This window comes from Nymphaea colorata, chromosome 3 (genome assembly GCF_008831285.2).
Source record: "Nymphaea colorata isolate Beijing-Zhang1983 chromosome 3, ASM883128v2, whole genome shotgun sequence".
Classification (NCBI taxonomy): Eukaryota; Viridiplantae; Streptophyta; class Magnoliopsida; order Nymphaeales; family Nymphaeaceae; genus Nymphaea; species Nymphaea colorata.
The window spans coordinates 11,250,462-11,259,221 of record NC_045140.1 but is presented as its reverse complement, the minus strand read 5'-3'; positions in this window follow the sequence as shown (position 1 = coordinate 11,259,221).

The window sequence follows — 8,760 nt, the reverse complement described above, 5'->3', positions numbered from 1 at the left end:
TGAGATTGGCCATTAGCCCTACAAATTCCCCTTTGGAATGTAGACAGGGCTAATGCCCACCCAAAAAATTCAAACATCGCCCCCATGGGTCGGTTTTGCAAGAAAAGGGAGCATGTTACTCATTTTATTTCATTTTATACCATTTTTTACGTTATTCTATTTTTTTTAAAAAAAAACCAATCATGCGTCACGAGAAAGAAGCACAAAACTATGATTTGTGGATCTTATTTGAATTGGAGAGTTGGATTTTGGATTTAAATCTCACATCTAAAGTTGAGTTTTGAATTTGTGTTTGGGTAAAAAGAATGCAGTCTTTTCAAAAAAATTTGGGGTGATAAATTAAGGGCTATTCAGGACTGGAGATCGCCAACTAATATGCTGGAGTTGCGTTCCTTTTTCGGCTTGGTAAACTACTATTGGCGATTTATTGAATGATATTCTTTGATAGTTGCGCCCCTCACCGATTTATTAAAAAATAATAGAACTTGGGCTTGAAAAAAAACTTGTAGGAGATGCATTTGATTGCTTGAAGAGGGCCCTGATGTAGGAGCAAGTGCTCAAGCTACCCGACCATACTAAAAAGTTTGAACTTCACAACAATGCTTCAGATTTTGCCATTGGTGGAGATTTGATGCAGGAAGGTCACTTGGTTGCCTATGAAAGCAAGGAGCTTAAAGACACGAAGTGACACTACTCCATACATGAAAGGAAATGACAACAATTATCCAATGCCTTTGCACGTGGAGACATTACTTGTTGGGAACTTAGTTTGTGGTGAAAACAGATAATGTAGTCATAAACTACTTTCAGACCCAGAAAAAGTTGACTCCAAAGGAGACCCGATGACAGGAATTTCTTGGGGAATTGACTTTGCATTGGAATGCAAGGCAGGAAGGACTAACGTCGTAGCTGACGTGCTAAGTAGAAAGGTGGAACTAATAGCAACTTGAATGAAGACATCTGAAGCACAACATGAAGGTGCTTTTCTCGGGCAGATTCGAGAAGGCATGAAGCAAGACCCTATGGCCAAACATTTGGTCACGACAGTTGAGGCGGAGAAGACGCGCCGTTGCGTGATGGATTCTTGATCACAAAGGGCGAACGTGTGTTCGTGCATAGGTGGGGTAGCCTTCGATGGAAGTTGCAGAAGGAATGCCATTATGCATTGTGGGTAGGTCATCCTGGTCAGAAGCCGACATTGGTGGTCCTTGAACGTGGCTATTACTGGTCACAAATGAGAGACGCTGTTGAGGCTACATAAAAACTTGCTTGATTTGCCAGCAAGACAAGGGGATAAACTAAAAGATTGCTAGGCCTCTTGGAGCGTTTTCTTATTTCAGAATGTCCATGGGAATGCCTGTACATAGACTTCATCATAAGCTTGCTCAAAATTGATGGCTTCAACTCCATCTTTGTGGTTGTGGATAGATTTTCGAAATATGCTACCTTCATCTCAACCTCTAAAGAATGTCCCATTGAAAAAATGGCAGAGTTGTTTGTGAAACACATAGTGAAACATTGGGGCGTGTCAAAAAACATTGTAAGTGATCATGACGGCCGCTTCATAGGAAAGTTTTGGCGCAAAGTATTTTGCTTGCTTGATTTAGACTTGCTATTCTCAACAAGTTTTCACCTGCAAATCGACAGTTAAACTAAACAGATCAATGACTTATTGGAACAATATCTTCGATAGTCCATCAACACAAATTAAAAGAATTAGGCAAAGTTGCTTGATGTAGCACAATTTTGCTATAAATTATAGAAGAGCGAGCTTTGTTGACAGTCTATTCAAGATACCTACTAGATGACAACCATTGATGCCACATACCCTTGTTGCTCAGAAGAAGAGACAACCTACCTTCACTTATTAGTTTGTCTACGACAGGCAGGAAGAAATGGAAGTGGCCAAGGCGTGCTTGTACAAGGCCACCAAAAAAGATGAAGAAATTTGTAGATCGGACCCGAAGGCATATAAAATTTCGAGTGGGAGACCAAGTCCTCGTGAAACTTTACCATGATTGTACGACCAACTTCCGTGGCCAACATTGGGCATTAATATGCAAGTTTGAGGGAATTCACAGTGCTAAAGATTATCGAAAAGCTAACGTACAAGCTAGACCTACTAACAAACTTTAAAGTGGATTCAGTGTTACATGTTTGTAACATGAATCCCTTCTATTTTGATGATGAAGACCTCGATAGGAGCATCCCATAATGACAACCGATCGTATAGCGAGCCCTGTCGATCAAGTGAACAGCAGACTGACAAATGGAACAGATTTTTCGACACAAGGCAAACTATTTAGACAAGCCGAAGAAGTACCAATTAAAGTGGATAGGCGAGCAGAACCCAACTTGGGAGTATGGATTACGCATCAATCAGCGCTACTCGTTGGAAGCCAGAGCCAACCACGAAGCAGCTGGTGCAGAGGACGGTGCTTGATTTGAGGAAGGAGTCTGTTTCCCTGTGCCTAGAGTCAGTATAGTCTTTTGCTTTGTTATGTACTTCATTTGTTTATGTTGAGTCTTTGGTTTATGATTAAGTGTTCACTTACAAAGGAACACCATCTAATCCGATCCTAAGTGTATATAATGGGAGTCCTTGTTTTAGGTGGTCGGCAAAAATCTTGTAAGCAGCTTTGGCCAGCCTTATGTAAGTAAGTAGAGATTATTCTTCTTTCTTACCTCCCTCATGATGTAGGAGCCTTCAAAAAAAAAATACATTGCCATTTTTCTTTTTTTCATATTTTATGTTTTTTATGTACTTTATTTTTCAAATGATCTAGCGCCTCTTTTTATTACTTAAGGCTAACGGCATAGGGTGCTTGTCAGCCCACGTGCGTTGCTCCAATTAAATAATTATAGGAAAACAAAAGAACATTTAGTTAGGGCACATGGTTTTACTATCACATATTAATTGGCCAATGGCTTTTATATATATATATATATATATATATATATATATTTATCTTTCAACCTGATTTTCATTGAAAAAATTTTCCCACCTATCACTATACATTGCTCCATGCGTTTTGACCAGTGTATTTAACTATACCATCGTGATTGAAGGGACTGTGACTAAAAAGGTGGAGGTGCTCTCGACCTCGATTGGAATGAAAGCAGTCATCACGGAGCAAGGAAAAGAAAAACCAATCCTTTCGTCTCTCGTTTTCTGTGTTGCCATTTGCAGGTGAAGAGCTTCAATCCTCATCAGTTGACGAAGAATTCCTGGAATGAACCCGTGCGATTGTGACATGAACACAATACATTCATTAGAGGCTAAAATATTGAGGAAGAAGATGGAAGGCCGAGGTTTCATGGTTTTTGCCCTTTCTTATTTCATGTCTGCTGTATTTTCTCTATGCAAAAAACAACAATAATAGAAGATTTAACACGCAAACTGATTTTGGTCAGAAAGGAAATTAAATGGGCGTAAGGAAGTGATGACGATTTTCAGGAGGTGCTCATGGTGGGAGGGCAAGGGGTTGCAGAGTGGAAAAATGAACGGCGGTGGATGGAGCTGCGCATGGTGGTGATCATGACTCCGGTGGCAAAGAGAGATGGTCATGGTGAGAGGGGATGGGGTTTCAGAGTGGAAGAAGGGAGGGAGACAAGGGGGAGAGAGGAAACATGAGGGCCGTTCGAGCCTTGGTTTTCCACTCAACCACTGTTTTTTATTTGATCTATCTGAGTAGTTCGATGGGGCATGATGCATGGCTGAGCTCAATTTATTTTTTTTATTGGACGGCTCATATCTTCACACACACACATATATATATATCGTAGAGATGAAAGGAAAAGGAAAAATTCCTCCGTCGAGCGGCCGGGAGGAAGTGATTAATCCCCTCGCCCCCTTTGCATGGCCATAGGTCAGCACGAGCGATGGTATGAGCACCACCGTCCGGCTGGTGTCCCCTCCCCCCTTCCACCATCATGGATAGTGTATGCACGTAAAAAGATATAAAAAATTTATATTATGTACAGGATTATCTGATAAAAAAGTTGGGTTGTCCTAGTTTTGTCCCATGATGTTATAAAAGCTTAGAGTCATAACGCATAATTTAGTTTTCCGATATATATATATATATATATATATATATATATAGCTTGACATTTGTTTCGTCCATCTGATTATCATTACCATTGTTCCATGCAGCCAAGGGTGGAGGCCATACCTATATATATATATATATATATATATATATATATATATATATATATATATATAATTAGCTTGACATTTGTTTCGTCCATCTGATTATCATTACCATTGTTCCATGCAGCCAAGGGTGGAGGCCATACCTCCCTGCAACAATTGCTGGTTGCAAAATGAAGTCGTATACTCGTATTCATCAAAAGAGGACCACGGGTCTGGACTGATCACAGTGGCCATCCAAAAGCATATTTCTTTCTTGCATTTAGAGATGCCTTAAGTAGCCAATGCTAATATTTTTGACATCTGCCCAAAAAGCGCCAATGATGTCACGGTTGATGCCATCCTCTGTGTCATGGCTAACTCTATTTCTTAGTTTCTAGAGATGCCATGTAGTAATAGGAAAACACATGCGCCAACTTTCTCTCATCCACTTCGCTTTACAGGACCTCCGCCACCATCATTGGATGGATTCTTGGATACTATTCCATCTGGCAATATGCACGTCAAATTTGTCTCCAGAAGTTGCCCGTTTGCAGTTAATAAATATGTGATATCCGACTCTTAGATTCACACAGGTGGCATTGATTGGCAAGGGAAAATCCAAATTTTTGTAATCTGTCTTGGGTCACAAGACGGTTTTCTATTGCTAGGTAGGTGCACCATTTAACTCGTGGCAAGTTGTAAGGCTTTATTCTTTCACACTTTGAGAAGCTCTCCTGCAAAGTCTGTTATTCTCATATATTTCACGGCGCCCAATTTCCTCTCTTTCTATTATCCAGCATAAGCCTGTCATCGTTTTGGGAGAGCTATATGTGATGGATAACCTGCTTAATCTATGGTGGTTGCACTCTGAGACTGAGGATTAGTGAGGGATAGTTAACCACGTTATGTATTGATAAATCACTTAAGAGGATAAAATAAGGTGAGATCATGGTTATGACGTAGGCGATCAATGATGCCTCATCCCAGTTTTCCAACCAAAACAGTATCTTTTTTCCACCTCCCACTTTCCAGCTGACCATAAGGAAGAACAAAACGATAAAAGCATATCTATGTTGATGCTAAGTCTGAGTCCGAAAGCAACGAAAAAACATCAGCGAAAGCTGCTTCTTGCATCATCTTACTACGCTTCGCTGATCTGGGCACCACGAAACGTTAGAAAAACTCACAAAACGCACGTAAGTATCAGGTTTAGAGCTATCTAGAAGGAAGATATCATCTCAGGCCGGCAGAACCAGGGGCCTTGAATCTTACAACTTGCTGAAACAAATATTATTTTTCATTCATACCAGTGATATATATATCTCTCTCTCATTCCCTCCCGCAGCCCCACACCACCTCATCATGTTCTAAGTCTATCAGCCTCTCATCTCTGCTGATCAGGTCTCTTATATGTATTCATATTCTCTAGGTCAGGGCTGGCTGGCAATGACAACATTGGCTTGAGCCGGCGCCAATGGCTTCGCTTGGCGCCTTCGCCCCCAATGGCGGCTACAGGGCAGGACTTGAAGCCACTGGCTTTGGGTATTAGCTGGGACCAGAAATGCTACTCGACTCCGGCGCCACTACCGGATATGCTATCATGTTCTGGTGGACGAGCAGATGGGGACTCCTGCACCAAGCCGAGCCGGCAACTTCATGAGCGATGATCATAATGCAGCAAACCCTTTGCAGCTGGCTCACCCCATAGATGATCACTACTCCCCACAACGTTTCCAACTCAATGCAGACATCTACCGTGCCGACGGAGCTGAGTCGCAGCTAGCACACGGGCATGCAGCACCTGTTCGATTCAGCCAAGCCATTCAAGAAGCAGATCTCTGATCATGAGCCGGCCAGGAATTATTCACCGGAGCTGCGAGCCGGCATCAAGCCAGCACCATCAACACGGCTCAAGTTGGTCTTCCAATTTCTAGTTCTTAAACTTCCAATTGTCTTACATCTATTCCGAAACAGAGTGCAAGTAGAATTAAGTTTTGAGTGTCAGGTCTGTCAGGTCTCTCCAGAGTGGCTATATCTGGAAACTTGAAACTCTTAGCAGATTGACCCGGTAGGAAGATCAATAGCTATTTCTTGATGCAATACTGCTTAGTTTCCTCGTTGTGATAGGAAGGTGGATGCATAGAATCATGCAAGCCAAAATATAATCTTATCAGCAGCATCAAACTGTAGTTCCTATTACCAACAAAACGTCCTTAGAGACAGGTTCTCTATTATTGCCTGTGGAATTCCGATGTGGAAACTCTTCAAATTTCCTCCTTTTTTTTTTACCAAAATGAATAGCAAATGAACCTGCGAAACATTAGTGCCTGTCTCAAACCATGTAGAAGTTCTCTTCTACACATAGTCAATGGGGCCATACTGGCGTTGCTGTTCCTCTAAAATCAATTACATTCAACAAAATGAAGAAATACATAGGCAGGCAAAATAAGGCTCTATATTGTTCATAAGTTTTTAGTTCAAATGTTTCTTGATCACTTATTCATCAGGCTGTTTCAAGTTTCAACAACTAAATGTGGAAACAAACACTGTTCCAGGCATCCATTTTTAATCACATCAGCACCTGGCGACCAGCATATTAGCACCCATATGAGAATCAATGGTGACTGGACTGGGGAAATGTTGCAAATTTTCTCTGAAGGCTCATGATCACTTTGTTTTTCCAAAATAAGGTCATCCAAGAATTATTCTTTTGCGTCTTCAATGTCTAAAGCAATTGTGATTTAACACACATAAGCTTATATCTGAAATTTATTATCCATGTACATTTTAACAGGTTTATCTGTAACATAACTGACAGAAAGCGCCAAAGGAAGTTTAAACCAAGACTTTAACTTAGGAAGCTCCTAAATTGCCGAATATGATTACAATCTTTCATGTGACTTAGCACTAATCTGTATTATGTAAAAACATGGCCTTGGTGAAACATGGATTGTCAAATTTACTGGTCTCTAAAACTAAAAGGCGTTTGGTCGTTTCTTTCCTATTTGGGAAAGTTTCCTCAAAAGCTCTCCAAATCATGCTTCCCTTGTGTCAAAAGTGCGAGCATCAGAAATGTTACGATGCGCTTGAAAATCTTTCCATGAAATCAAGTGACAGCTGTGAGAATTTCAAGCTTGTGTCATAGATTCAACATTCATGTAGATACATTGTTTGTTGTCTATCATTTGGGATTTTACTTTTTTTAAAAGCAAGGGGCTGCTTAGTTTCGCTACTGAAAAATCCTAACAATGCAAGTTCACATAACCAGGAATGTCGAGGACAATTTTCCAGTCGCAGGGTTGAATAAAAGGTTTCACCTCATACCTATGTCACCAGTTTCTCTCCGATGAAATCTGGCTCAGTGTTTGCATACACATAATTTTCTGGATTGATTTTCCTTGATGCAGGGTTCTCATATAAGCACTATGTTTATCCATGCCCATCCACATCTTCGGTCTATTTCCTTCTTTTCTGCTGTATGACTTTTAATAATTTTAATGTGAAATGTGATCATAGCGAACTGTCTAAGAAAGACATTAACTTAACAATTTCTAGATTTTATTGGTAGCTTCTTCATTAGCTTTTATTCAGGGTTCAACCTAAAGTCAAATTTTGATGGTTGTATCAGAAAATGCAGCTTTCACCAACTGGTTAAAGTGTGCTACTCCGTGCGGATAACTGCTGCTCCAGTGACACTTCAAAGTCAATGTAACTGTCTAATTTGCATCAATTGAGTGTTTGTGTGTGTGCATCTATGTGCATGTTGTATATACTCTTAAGCACTCAGACACAACAAACAAGGCAAGCTGTGATAGCAGGCAAGCTGGTGTGGACAAACATTTGTAGCAAGTGAACAATCTGTTAGAATAACATTTCATGAAAGATATGTTGTCTATATGCCCTTGTGGCACTTAGAAACAGGAAATAAGGCAGGCTGCTATAGCAGGCAAGCCAGTAGGGATACAGAACATTTGTAGCAAGTGAACAATCTATATGAAAAATTGTGACTAGAATAGAACAGCTACATGAAAAATTGTAACTAGAATAAAGAACAGCTCATGAAAAAGACACCAACGGGAATACAGACTTGTTCAGTACCACATTTCATAGTTGACAGATCTAGTTCAGAAGTAAGCTGACATTTAAAGGGTTCGTACAAAGCTAACAAGCCGTTGGATACTTGAAATATGCAGGATGCCAGGGTTCATATCGATGGTCCCTACGGAGCACCAGCACAGAACCATAACAAGTACGATGAACAAGGATCTTTTGAGTGGTTCAAAGGAATAATGAACGAATTTGCAGAGATTGATTACGAAGAAATTATTGAGATGCACAATCATCTCACTGGTGGTTATGAAGAGGGTGATGCAAGGTCAGCATTGATCACCACATTTCAGGAATTGAACCATGCCAAGGATGGAGTTGATATTGTCTCTGGAACAAGGGTATTTTCTCTCTCCTTTTTAAGAATTTCAGGAATGGGGTACTTGTATAGGGCCCACTTCCAATTCTTCAATGTGTGAACATAATGAGATCTCAAAGCCCTTAAAATGATTTTTTCAAAATGGTGAAATTGATATTTCCTAGAAAATGATGAACTAATAAGCTTTTGCAGGTGA